The sequence below is a fragment of the Podarcis pityusensis genome, assembly GCF_964106645.2.
Source record: "Podarcis pityusensis genome assembly, chromosome: 4".
Taxonomy (NCBI): domain Eukaryota; kingdom Metazoa; phylum Chordata; class Lepidosauria; order Squamata; family Lacertidae; genus Podarcis; species Podarcis pityusensis.
In genome coordinates this window covers 61,897,277-61,911,178 of record NC_138027.1, presented here as the reverse complement: position 1 = coordinate 61,911,178, position 13,902 = coordinate 61,897,277, and the positions used below count along the sequence as shown (strand labels likewise).

The 13,902-nt window shown below is 40.8% G+C and overlaps 1 long non-coding RNA gene across 12 annotated transcripts in view; it reads left to right on the top strand.

The window, feature by feature from the left end:
- Nucleotides 1-13,902, top strand: part of LOC308476084 — a 66,777-nt gene that overhangs the window by 30,018 nt on the left and 22,857 nt on the right. The window contains exon 4 of one of the 12 annotated variants that reach the window (XR_013985684.1): nucleotides 11,571-11,605. The exons of the other annotated variants lie outside the window; for them this stretch is intronic. This is a non-coding gene — a long non-coding RNA (uncharacterized lncRNA). The remainder of the gene's footprint in view (nucleotides 1-11,570; nucleotides 11,606-13,902) is intronic. 12 annotated transcript variants of the gene reach the window in all.

Sequence of the window (13,902 nt, the reverse complement as noted above, 5' to 3'; positions counted from 1 at the left end):
GTTGCACTTTCAAAATGGCCTCTTTTGTCACCAGGCCACTATGTTGTTTGATTGCAAGTGTTGGCTGCTCCTGAGTGCCACTTCAATATCGGTTTTAGTAGGATTCATATTTCGTAGTACAAGATCAAATCGTGAAATTATAAAGGTTAGTAAATCTGCTTCCAGGGATTCAGTCATATTGCGTACTTTGAGGTTAAAGCAGCACAGATTATTGTCCTCTTCTTCACATTGGGACTTGGCTATCTCTTGCGTAAGAGCTGAGCTTTTTGATTTTTACAGCATATTTGGCCGAGATGTCAAAGGCTTCATCTGCAGTTTCGCTACTGCTGGCAGTTGAGTATCAGTTTGATCCAGTCTTCTTTCCATCTGGGTAATGGCTGCCTTCCATTCTGTAGTGAGATCCTGGCAAAGATCCTTGTGGAGTTTGTCTAACTGGGCTGTCAATTTGGTTAGCATGAGGGTGGCTGCAGCTTCATTTCTTTTAGACAGCTTGGTCTGCTTAGCTTTCATTGATGGGACATTGTCATTTTCCCACTCAGAGTCCAAAGCAAGATGTCCAGGCTCTGTAGCGGAATTAGATCGTCTTTCTGTGTGTTGTCACTTGCCCAAGGGCATACTCAGGAGGGGAGGAAAGCTAAAATTCAGTTTTTTGAGGTTTAAGTAGGTGTTCAGTTAATTAATTGTGCTTAGAGGAGTGGACCAGAGGATTTAAACCATGATATTATTATTATTATTATTATTATTATTATTATTAAAAATAATTTTTATTAAATATGTTTTTCGTTTACAAGAGCACATGCATTGTCTCTTTCTTCAGGTTGTGTTTTCTACAGATCAGTTACATTTGTTGTGAGACATTGGTGTTATATGCAGTATAGGGTTGGGAAGGAAAGGGGAGAGACAGGAGAGAGGGGTGGTGGGGTGGTAAAGCTTATGTTCTTTTACTTAGTGTATGTGTGGGGGTTTTGTGTCAGCGTCACTTGGGTAGATTCTCTTTCTATTTGCTTGTTATGTTTCCTTGGTGTTGAGAGAGGTTGGGGTGGCCTAGGGTGTGGTTGATTGTCTTTGGTTGGCTGCAGTGGGATTTGTTTGTGCCTGTGGGGGGGGGTTGTTGGTTTAAGTTAGCCATATTGAATCCTATGTTGTCGGTGGGTTTTTGTTTTTGTCTTGGTGGGCTGCATGTGTGATAAAGGGGAGCCATAGTGTAGGCATGTGTAGGCATCCTCTTCTATTTGCCCCTGTGTCAGTTTGTCTATTGGTTAGCTTTTCTAGCAAGGCTCTTTCCCATACTACTTGATACCAGTCTTCCATGTTTATTCCTGACAGGACACTCTAGTGTCTGGCTGCTGAGAGTAGGTGGCTTATGAGCTCTTTGTAGTGTGACTAGGCATTGTGATCTTGGAAGATGTTCAGTAATGTCAGTTCTGGGGTGACTTCTACTATCTGCTTAGTTATTTTGCTTATTTCTTGTATGACAGCTGTCCAGAAGAATTGGATTTTGGGGCATTCTCACCACATGTGGAGGTATGTGCTAGTGAAAGCTCATGTCATCTTCCTTTTAATGTTTAAAGGGGCACAAAATGAAATGAAGGTCCAGCCTTGCATCAGCTTTCAGAAGGGTATTATTGGAAGATTGGTTTCAGTAAGCCTAATTGAACAAAAATAAGATTCTGCAAATCCACTTGTACTGAACTACCTAGCAGCTATATTTGTGTGGCCATAGACTTCTGCATGTGTATCCATGGGTGGATGAGAATTGGAAATTGCTCAAGTGCTGTCTGTGTGATTTCCCCAATCCAATGAGGCAGGGCTGCTGTGCGTAATGCCCCCTGTCTCCCAATTAGCTGAAATCCAGCGATTAGGTGTTTGTGAGGATTCAGTTCCCTGCTCCTCCCCTCCCCTCCCTCATCATCAACAGCTGTATGTTATACTTTTGGCTTTTTGAAAACAGCTGTGCACCTAGTGTCAACATTGCTCCCCGCTATGAATTCACTATGTTCTTTGCTGGTAGTATTACCCCATCCTCCATCCTCCGCCCCAAATCTTTGTTTTTTAACACACAACCTGACACACAGAAATTATTAAATAGGGGAAGCTTTTCCCAGCACTTATTTTACTGTAATAGGTCAGTGCACTAAATGTCTGGTAGAGCTGTATTTTCCGGTAAATTTGTTTTGTTTTGTAATTCAGTTGTTCACAGTGGCAAAATTGCTTTGGGGCATTAGCACAAATGAAGCTGTCTTGGCTGGCTGTGAAATATGGCATGCTAGAGTTGTTAATCCCTGTTAAGGTGCTGGTCTCAAAGGCACACCACATGCGGAGGGCTCAGCATATCATAGGACAGGGCTAAATGTGCCCCTTTTTCCTTATCTTAATGACTCAGTGGAATTAAAATGTCATAGATATGAAATATCTTATGTTGGGGGCAAGTTCACAGACTCAGCTAACACTGCATACGAAAACATCTTACAGTCATGACCCTAATGACATTTGACTAGCAACAACTTCCACAAAAATCAGTGGGATAAGAAGAGTCCTGCTGGAGCAGACCAAATGTCTAATTTAGGTTCAGCATTCTGTTTTCCACAGTGGTAAAACAGATGCCTTTGGGAAGCCCACAAGCAGGATGTGGCGGGGGGACGGGACCTCTCCTGCAGTTGTTCACAGCAACTGGAAGTAGCATATAGTCGCCACATAATTGTCCCTCTCTGCCTGTGTGGAATTGCATTTTACTGTATTTTTTTGTTGTGTGCTGAATGTGTGCCTAATGTATTGCACACACTTAACACAGGCTTTCTGAAGACTGTCATGATTTGCCTCTTCATAGTACCCCCCATCCTCTATTAAACAGCTCAGCTGGGCCACCTGCTACCTGCGCTGTTTGCTTCTCTGCTGGCTGTTCCTTGCACTGGAGGTGGTGTGATTGCCCTTCAGCAGCCAAGCAAATTGCAGCAAGACAACAGTCTTATGTATACAAAAATGTTTTTTAGTGAACTGTATATATAAATAAAGAAATAAAGGGGTAAATGTTCGCATTTCCTGAAGGGCTATGCCTATGGGTCACAGGTCACCTCTGGGCTCTCAGAATAGGTGTTTCCTTATCCCCTTGCTTTTCATCCCACTTATGCAGTTCAAGTTTTTTCTTGTGCTGAGTGGCTTTACAGGGCCATTGTGTCCCAGAAACAAGGCACTAGTGATCCTTTTGCTTGGATGCTGAACCCTTCCAGTGCCTGCTCGTAGCAATAGTTACGGTATCTGCCTACTTAGTGGCTTATTCAAGTCAGGCCATAAGACTAAGAGAATCAAATAAATGCTGGGAGAAGTTTGGTCAGGTACATATGATTTGCTAGTGTTGGGAAGTACATGATTTTGGAGAAATGTAACCGAAGATGAAAGGCAACGTATACTGAAATAACTATGATAATGTGTATTCTATGTAGAGACACAACTATCTCTGACAAGATAATTACTACTTGAGGTGGCTCCATGTTTGATAACTTGCGAACTTGGTTACCACAGCAGACAACCTGCAATATCAGACTTGTCACCTTGGCGAAAGAAAATTAATGAATATTTAATGTCGCAGACCCGGCAATGACAGAAAGTATTTTCTAGCTCTTGAAGGTCAAAGTCAGAGTTTGTGAAGTACCACCAGCAAGTAATGGCTCTAGGTTATTATTCTACCTCAAACAAGCTTTATACATGCAAGCTTTGTAGCCTTCACATCATTTTGAGGTAATAGCATATAGGTATATATTGGTGTGTGTATGTGTGTGTGTGTGTGAGAGAGAGAGAGAGAGAGAGAGGGCGCAAAGCATAGTGTATGACTTGTTGCGTTGGATTTATGTATGCATCACAACATATATAACGTCCATTAAGCATGAGTCCATTGAAATTAGCTGTCAGCCTAAATTGGGATAGCTTACAGAAGTGCCTTTAATAAACACTGGATAGCTTCTTTCCCACTAATGTCACTGGATGATGTAGCTGCTCTGCACACTCCAGAATAAAGCCAAGAATGTTCTTACACCTCTGCTTATAGAATCATAGAATTGTGTAGTTGAAAGGATCCCAAGGGTCATCTTGTCCAGCCCCCTGCAATGTAGAAATCACAGCTAAATACTTCTTGACAGATGGTCATCCAACCTCTGTTTAAAATCATCCAATGAAGTTCAGAAAGTTCTTCCTAAGGTTTAGTTGGATCTCCTTTCTTGTAATTTGGATCTATTGGTTTGGGTCCTACCCTCTGGTGCAGCAGAAAACAAGCTTGCTCCAGCTCCCATGTGACAGCCCTTCCGATATTTTAAGATGACTGTCATATCTCCTCTCAGTCTCCTCTGTTTCAAGCTAAAAATACCCAGATCCCTCAACCATTCCTCATAAAGCTTGGTTTCAAGACCCTTTTATCATTTTGGTTGCTTTCTTCTGCACATGTTCCAGTTTGTCAATATCCTTCTTGAAATGTGCCCCAAACTGGACACAGTACTCCAGGTGGGGTGTGACCAAGGCATACTAGGTTGGTACTATTACTTCCCTTGATAAGCATCCCCTCAATTCCTTCATCCAAGTCATTTATAAAGAAGTTGAGCAACACAGTGCCCAGGACAAGACCCTGTAGCACTCCACTTATCCCTTTTTTCAAAGATGATGAGGAACCTATGGTGAGCACTCTCTGGGCTCAGTCAGTCCACCAACTACAAATCCATCTCACAGTAACATCATCTAGCCCACATTTTACCAGCTTCTCCGCAAGAATATCATGGGGGACTTAGTCAGAAGCCTTTCTGAAATCAAGATATAGTACACCCTCAGCATTTCCCTGATCCACCAAGCTTGCAAATTCTATTTAAATAATAATAATAATATTAGTCTGACATGACTTGTTTTTTAGAAACCCATGTTGGCTCTCAGTAATCACAGCAACCTTTTCTAAGTGCTCACAAACATGCTGTTTAATATTTGTTCTAGGAACTTTCTCGGTATTGATGTTAAGCTGACTGGTCGGTAGTTGCTGCGTCTTCTCCCCTGCCCTGTACCTTTTTGGAGATGGGGACAACATTTTCCCACTTTAGTATATATTATATAAATATATATAATGTCTAAATGCTTATACATTTGAAGACTCTAGCCTTCAGTTGTAGGTCTTAACTCCTTACAGTTGCATCTGTACCACATAAAGGAAAATAAGAGTCTTCTGATACATATTTCGTTAAAATACATTTTCTTTACTAGAAATCTGTTCAGTCCAATATTATTTAAAGTGAATACGGTAAATGTTTATTGTGCCCCATTGTTTGTCTGATTTGTAAAGCAAGCTATACAAAATTCAAATTTGCACCCATTCTTCATAATGGGCATGGGAAGGAAACATGGTATGTGTTTGGTACTGGAAAGGGCTGTTTATAGCTGCCTGATAAAGCTTTTATTGTGCTTGCTTTTGAACACACACATGTACCCATTTATCCTTTTGAAGAATTTTAACAATACTGAAATGCCACAGTTATAATAAAAGCTCAGAAACAGCAAGAAACAGCACCCTGGGAAGATACTACCTATTATGACAGTTATTTAAAGATGGAGTTGCTTTTCTAGCAACACTTGTTCTATCAATAAATTATTGAACCAAGCAGATGCAACTTTTTTTGTACTTAAAAATGCTGACAGTGTTGATGTTTGCTAAAAATGGGTTATGGCTTCTTTTCTTCTATCTGACCTTGTTCATAATCAAGTGGCTCATTCCCACCAAGCAGGGGGGTGGGGAGTAGAGGCTTGGATTGAAGCTGATGGTCACTGGGTAATTCAGAGGTCAAGTCCTTGGTTATTGCAGATGAAAATTTTCAAGTCCCTAATTAAGAAGCCTTGCTGATTTAAGGATCTTGCAAAAAGAGAGTGTGCATAATGAATAACCTACCACTAATAGTGGAAATGATTGCTTGATGATTCCTGTTGCCCCCTTTTATTAAATTACTGTCTCAGGAATGTAACCAAGGCAATGAAAAATAATGAGTTGGATGTTGAATCTTTTGCATATTTGTGATGTCCCAGTTATTTTTTTCCCAATCAAAAAAAGTATGCTTTAGGTGAGGGGAGCTTTATCTGCAACCTGTAATAGAATAACAAGCTATAGTAGGACAAGATAGGGAAGCAGGGAGAGGACCAGGTTAGGCAATGAATGAATGAATACTGAGGATGAGGAGAGGAGAAACAGGAAGGTTAAGGGAAGGTGTTCTGTGTGATAGGTCTTGAACAAAGATGTGAAGAAAGGACAGGTTATTCAGAGCATAGACAGCAACACAGTAGGTGGGTGAATTCATCTGTCATTTTGCTAATTAGCTTGATTACAATGGATTATGGATTATCTTTAGATATGTTAAGAATGCTGGATTCTGAAACAACCATAATGCAGATAAGGGGCACTATGTAAAATTGATTCTCAACTGGAAATGGAGCACAGAGTATCATTTCCTAAATGATGACTTCTTTTTAAATGTGGTAAAATGTGGTCTTGACTATGCTACCACTCAGTGGATTTGTAACTGGCTGACTGACCGAACCCAAAGGGTGCTCATCAATGGTTCCTCTTCATCCTGGAGAAGAGTGACTAGTGGGGTGCCACAGGGTTCTGTCTTGGGCCCGGTCTTATTCAACATCTTTATCAACGACTTGGATGATGGACTCAAGGGCATCCTGATCAAATTTGCAGATGGCACCAAATTGGGAGGGGTGGCTAACACCCCAGAGGACAGGATCACACTTCAAAACGACCTTGACAGATTAGAGAACTGGGCCAAAACAAACAAGATGAATTTTAACAGGGAGAAATGTAAAGTATTGCACTTGGGCAAAAAAAATGAGAGGCACAAATACAAGATGGGGGACACCTGGCTTGAGAGCAGTACATGTGAAAAGGATCTAGGAGTCTTGGTTGACCACAAACTTGACATGAGCCAACAGTGTGACGCGGCAGCTAAAAAAGCCAATGCAATTCTGGGCTGCATCAATAGGAGTATAGCATCTAGATCAAGGGAAGTAATAGTGCCACTGTATTCTGCTCTGGTCAGACCTCACCTGGAGTACTGTGTCCAGTTCTGGGCACCACAGTTCAAGAAGGACATTGACAAACTGGAACGTGTCCAGAGGAGGGCAACCAAAATGGTCAAAGGCCTGGAAACGATGCCTTATGAGGAACGGCTAAGAGAGCTGGGCATGTTTAGCCTGGAGAAGAGGAGGTTAAGGGGTGATATGATAGCCATGTTCAAATATATAAAAGGATGTCACATAGAGGAGGGAGAAAGGTTGTTTTCTGCTGCTCCAGAGAAGCGGACACGGAGCAATGGATCCAAACTACAAGAAAGAAGATTCCACCTAAACATTAGGAAGAACTTCCTGACAGTAAGAGCTGTTCGACAGTGGAATTTGCTGCCAAGGAGTGTGGTGGAGTCTCCTTCTTTGGAGGTCTTTAAGCAGAGGCTTGACAACCATATGTCAGGAGTGCTCTGATGGTGTTTCCTGCTTGGCAGGGGGTTGGACTCGATGGCCCTTGTGGTCTCTTCCAACTCTATGATTCTATGATTCTATTCTATTCTATGATTTTTACAATTTAACATTTTATTTTTTTATTACATCTTTTAGAGCTACATTTTCAGACCATGCTTGGAAGAATATGTAACGATATCTATAAAAATAAACCAAATTAACAAACTCTGTTTGTGGTCAACAAGTGCTAAAGGTATTCTCTCTCTCAAGTTTTGTAAGCTTGTTCTCTTAAGTTTGCCATCAACTATGTTGGCGTAGAGAGTCACTCTCCTGATCTTCGGAAGCAGCAGGACAGTACTGTTGTGATATGGCATGTACAGTGAACATATCAGTGAATCACTCACTCCCAGTGGCCCCACTTACTTGCCTTCAGTAGACTTGACATGTGTACAAACACTATACAGCCGTACCTTGGTTTTTGAACAGCTTAGTTCTCGAACGTTTTGGCTCTCAAACGGCGCAAACCCGGAAGTGACTGTTCCGGTTTGTGAACTGTTTTTGGAAGCTGAACGTCTGACAGGGCTTCCACGGCTTCCGAATGTTTTGGAAGTCGAATGGACTTCTGGAACGGATTCCATTCGACTTCCAAGGTATGACTCTACATGTGGCTGGGGAAAAATGTGTCCTTTGTAGGTTTCTGGGCTTCTGTGCCATTCTTATCAGGACGCTACTATGGCTTGTACAAAAGCCAAATAACATCTTGTGCTTTTGTCAATGAGGAGGCACAATACCACATAATATAATCCCTCTTAAAACAGATTATCCAGCTGTGTCATAGTGAGTCTCTGCAAACCAAGACAACATGTGAACTATTTGGCATGCATCTATGTATTTTTACTATTTTATCATGATTTATGACCTATCTTCATGACCTATTTTTAAAAGCCAGGATTTTTTAAAAAGTCTTTTAAAAAGTCTCTCTGTGTGTGATTCAGCCACTGATAGATGTTGTCATGCATAGGGTTACGATCCTCTTTGTGGCCCACTTCTCTGCACTTAAAACAGCTGTGTTAAACACAGAAAATGAAATTTGACTGATAAAACTTCCTATCACTACATCTGTACATCTCTATTCTAAGAAAACCCTCACTATCTGAATTTATACTTGGCATTTTCCTGTTAAAGGTGCAGGAATCTTGCCAGAAAAAAAGATGGTAATCTTAAGTAAGCCTTGGATATGTGGCATGATAACACATGGCAGTTTATGTGGAGCGATAATCCAGCTACTGTAAACTTTACAAGTGATGGAAATAGAAGGGTATGCAACAAAGGGCTTTACTTGAACAGGGAATCTCTTGCAAATCTATCTAATAATGGCTACTCTAGGTTTTTATTCCTTTTGTGCTTTTTGTAGGTCTGCTTCTCTCTCTCTGCAACAACTATTCAGGGAACACTTTTGTTACTAAGTTCAATTACTGTCACTATATCTGACTGACTAACAAACCCATCCTCAGTATGGATATCTCACCAATATTGAATGGTGGTTGCAGTAACAGCAGTAGCAGCCTGTGTGATGGTGCAGATCTGCCCTCAGTTTACCTGGACAGGGTTGGAACTAGGCAGGGCAGATACCAGATCTTCTAGCTGTTGACTGCAGATTATGCCCACTAAAGCATTAATTTCTCAGACTCAAACTTGCTTCCTCTCCTGAGTGGCACACTTGTTTTAAACAACTGTTTAATGTTTTATGTGAACCAGGCCAGTGTGTTGTTTTTCTCATCCTGCCAAGTTTGCTGCAATTTGCTAGCCATATTGACTGTCTTTTTTAATTCAGGGCGTACATACTGTAGGTATGTGCTACAATTTATAGTAAAGTTTCCATATTTATCTCCTCAGTAACTGGTGAGATGTTGATCTTTTCTCCACTTCCTCAGTTTTCTGGATATATGGTAAAAATGCCCCCCACTGCTTAGCAGGATGTTACAGAGGCCTAATACAAATGACCAACTTGACAAGTGGAAGTTTTATTGCCACAGATTCACTTGGTCATTTACCGTATTTTTTGCCCTATAGGACGTACCGTCCCATAAGGCGCACCTAGTTTTTTGGGGGGGAAATAAAGGGAAAAAAATTATTTCCCCCCCAGGCGCGGGGCTGGGGTGGGGGAAGCCCGAGCTTCCCCCGACCCCAGCCCCCAGAACAGGCAACTCTCTGCAAACCGCGGGAGCCCAGCGCCGGCGAAAGCCTGCATTCGCCCCATAGGATGCACACACATTTCCCCTTCATTTTTGGAGGGGAAAAAGTGCGTCCTATAGGGCGAAAAATACGGTAAATTAAACAAAGTGTGATTAAAATTGTTTTTCCTGCCATGTGTGTGAAAAGTTTGGGGTAATATCAAGTGTAAGGCTTCCCCGTATTAGCCATTCACAGCTTATCAAGTTGTATGTAAAAAGTGCCAAATTGCCACATGATAAATAGTTGCTAATTTATGCTCTCTTTTATCCTATGATTCAGCTTCATTCCAATTAAAATTTCCAAAACAGCATGGACAACATCACCCATCCTATACGGCATTGGATTAATAGACAATAACTGAGTTTGAAAGACCTTGTGTTTGAAAGCACGAGCCCCTTTTGTATGCACAATGGCATTGCACAAAATGCCTCTGATTGTCATTATAGTTTCAAAAAACCCATTTTCTCATTTTTATTATAATTGCTAACCACAAGGTGGCACACATCTTCTGTTTTAAATGCCAATAGGTGCCTACCCCAAGAAGCTAACTTGCCATTCTTCCACACTATAGCACTAGCTGTTTGGTGTTAGTAACACTAAACAACGCAGCAAAACTTGGCTGAGTGTCACAACAAAATGTTGATGCATATCAGTAGTTCAAATCCAAACATCAGCTGACTTATTTGATGTGTGGTATATTTATTTATGAAATAGATGTAAGACTGCTCCTAGTTTCCTGCCTTGTTGTTATGGTTGTAAACTATCTTCATTGATTTTTGCTGGTTTATTGTGTTTTAGAAGATGTTGTAAATGACATTTTGGTTTGCAGCCCCTATAAGCCCCAGCATAATAGTTTATATATGTTTACACCCAAAATTAATGGACCTGTGACCATGGTCCCAAGGCACAAATCCTGTTACTTTAAAAGTGTGTGTGTGCATGTGTCAACTTGCTTGACTTATTTTTGCTATTTTTGCTCTAGATTTTATGGGATATAAATAAAAGAAACCACAACAAAGGCTCTTAAATTGCTTTATATTAAGATGACACAATCCTGAGTATTTCCTATATATCAACCTTCCTGTGAACCATGTCCTTCTCTGTTGAAATTCTCCTCCACCTCAAATATTGAAATGTTGTCCTATCTCATTCCCGAAACCTGGTATAATATTGCTGCTATACCATTCTTGACTTGAGTTTGCTTAGGGGCATTTTGCGAAACCCTAGCCAAAAGAGCTGGTGAGATTAATGATTATGTCTTGTGTGCATGACCTTTGTATTCTAAATAAATTGTTGGTGCTGCTTCGCCACCTCTCCACCTTGTTCCAACTGAGGTTATGTCAACTTAATGTTTTTCACCGTAAGTCAGTATACCTTGCAGCAGGAAGCATTGCTGTTAGAATCCATTCCAGTTCTTCTTTGGGCCTCCTTTCTCTCTTTCTCTTTCTCTCCCCCTTTCAACCCAAAAGAACAGCTGTTCCTATAACTCTTTCTTTTGTGATCTTAATAGATGCTGTATAAAGGGAACAAGGAAGTCCTGTTAATTGTGCCAGTTGCCCAAGTGTTCATAGGAGACTATGACAGACAAAATCTTACGTGAAGGATGTTGTTAATATCAAAATATTAGCTATTTTATCCTTACTCTCAAACCACCCTATTTCACTTGTTAGTCAAGGACGCATGCTGGGATTGTACCTTGGTGGATGTGGAAATGTCAATTTTCCAGGGCATGGTTTTAAAGAGTCACTGTGCTACATACGCATTCGTTTTGTCTAAAGCACACCTTTGTGCCTCTGAACAGTTGAAAATTGTGTATTAGATTGACATCACACCTTTAAGCAATCTCTTTCTCCTTGCAGTCATCCTTCTGTTTTGGGAACAAAAGTCAAAGCAGGTCAGTTCTTTGTGTTCATTATTCTGACTCACGAGGTTTCCCCAGCTTGTAATGCCACAGTGGACACTGGCACATTCTGTTGTCATACAGGGAATCTAATTGGGAAGAAATATGATTTCTGTTTTTCTCTGTGTGTTAAAGCTGAGCAAGTAATCTGTAACCCTGGGAAACCAAGAGCTTTTGCCAGGAGGCTAAAAAACACATATAAAGATAAAGTCAGCAAACATCCTGGGAGAAATGTGTGCAGTTCAGTCACACAGCAAATTCAGAAATACCACAACCTCGTTTGTGCCATTATAAAAGGGAATATATGTCATGTGCAAATAAATGGCTCAGAACAGCCATGTTTTAATAGGACTACTTTTTGTGATGTATTTTAAGTCTTGTACACCATATGATCTCTTCTCTGAATTACTGATGGCAGTGAATTTGAAGCTGTATTGGAACCTGAAATAGAGTTATCACAGGCTATCCTTTCCTGCTTTATCTGTCTTGATATTATTATCATTTGCTTCTCTGGTACCCATGGAAACAGCCATTAAGATAGCCACTTTCTCCAAGGAAGAGAGTGTTGTTAATGTCTGACATTTATCCAGCTGTGTAGCTTAGGATACAATTTTACAGGGTTTTAAGATCAATCCATAACTCTGCCTTGAAGTATGTGTAGGAACTAGAATCCATCCAGAAATACAAGATAAAGCAGGAGACAATTTCTAATTTCCATGCTGCTAGCAGGCACATGGAAAGCTAAATGTTGTTTAAGAATAGATTGTTGTTTTAAATCTGCTCCCTTATACTTACATTTATTTACTTATATGTGAACTGATTTCTGCAGCTCCATAACTGCATTAGTAATAAGATCATTTTGTTTATCACAAACATTTTTTTAAAAATGCTGCATGTCACAGCCTGTCTTAGAGGATTTCACTAAGGTTGCAATGCTAACAGATATCTCCCAGTCCCTCTGGACCCAGTGGAACTTTAATTCTATCCATGACGACAAGGATTTTGCCACTTCCTGCCTCTTTCTCACACTCAAACTATTGCTTATCCTCTTCGATTTTCCAGAGTTTTGTGTTTGGGCTGTTTTGCTTCAGAAAACACATGGGGGCTCAAATAATTGAATGCATCTCCCTACAAAAATCCCCTTCACATTGAAAATAAGATGTAGAGAACATTCTTTCTGACATCTAGCATTTTGGGTATAGGATATTTTGTTTGAGTGGAGTGAGAAATGGAGCAGTGAGCAGTTTCCTGTAGCCCAGACAGAGGTTTACCACTTCGGCAAGAGCTATGTGTTTGTGACACAAGCGCAAAGCAATAACTGTATCTGAATGTTGTGGTTTGTATTGTATTAGGCTGATCATATTTAGATGACAGTGCAGGAGGGGGGGGTAACTTGTAACCATTCAAAATATTTTCTGCTCATTCTGTCCCTTAAACCACTGAGCTCTTTCCTTAACCCACCAGATTGTTACCTACCCTTCTCCCTCTGGCTCTTCTCTCTCGCTCTAAGCTGTCATTTTGTAACTAGCACAAACTGGTGGATCCCAGTGGCCTCGCTTAAAATACACATTCAGAACTTGGGACTCAGCTATACAGCTGCAAATACAATGTTTTAAGTGTGTTTTAAGTGCATTATACAAGATGGCGATGGTGAGCTAATGGGAAATTCAATACAGTAGTACCTCTGGTTACGAACTTAATGCGTTCCGGAGGTCCGTCCTTAAGCTGAAACCGTTCTTATCCTGAGGTGCACTTTCGCTAATGGGGTATCCCGCTGTGCGCGCACCTCTGGCGCACGATTTCTGTTTGCATCCTGGGGCAAAGTTCGCAACCAGGAGCAGCTCCTTCTGGGTTAGCAGAGCTCGTAACCAGAAGCGTTCATAACCAGAAGCGTTCGCAACCAGACATACCACTGTATATATTTTTTAATGTTTTTAAAAAAGCATTTTCACAGTTTTATTATATATGTCTAGATTCAGCCCTTATCCTTCTTATGTTTCTCTTCATTGTTTAGGCTATGGGACATTTTCCTATCTAGCTTCCAACTGTTCATTGTGGCTGCACATCTCCCTTTTTCTTGAAAAAGCTGTTGCTCTTCCACACTTTTAGATGGGTCTGAGATAGTGCTATGCTGTTCTCTGTTCCTAAGTAATAAAGAATCTGCTGCTACTCTGACCACTTGGTTAAGACTGTCACTGGCCAGGCTTGTTTGCTACTAGCTGTATTATTTTCATGGTGTTCCTTTTGTTTATGATTGGAATTCTGCTTTGCAGCCTCATACCTTATTTGGT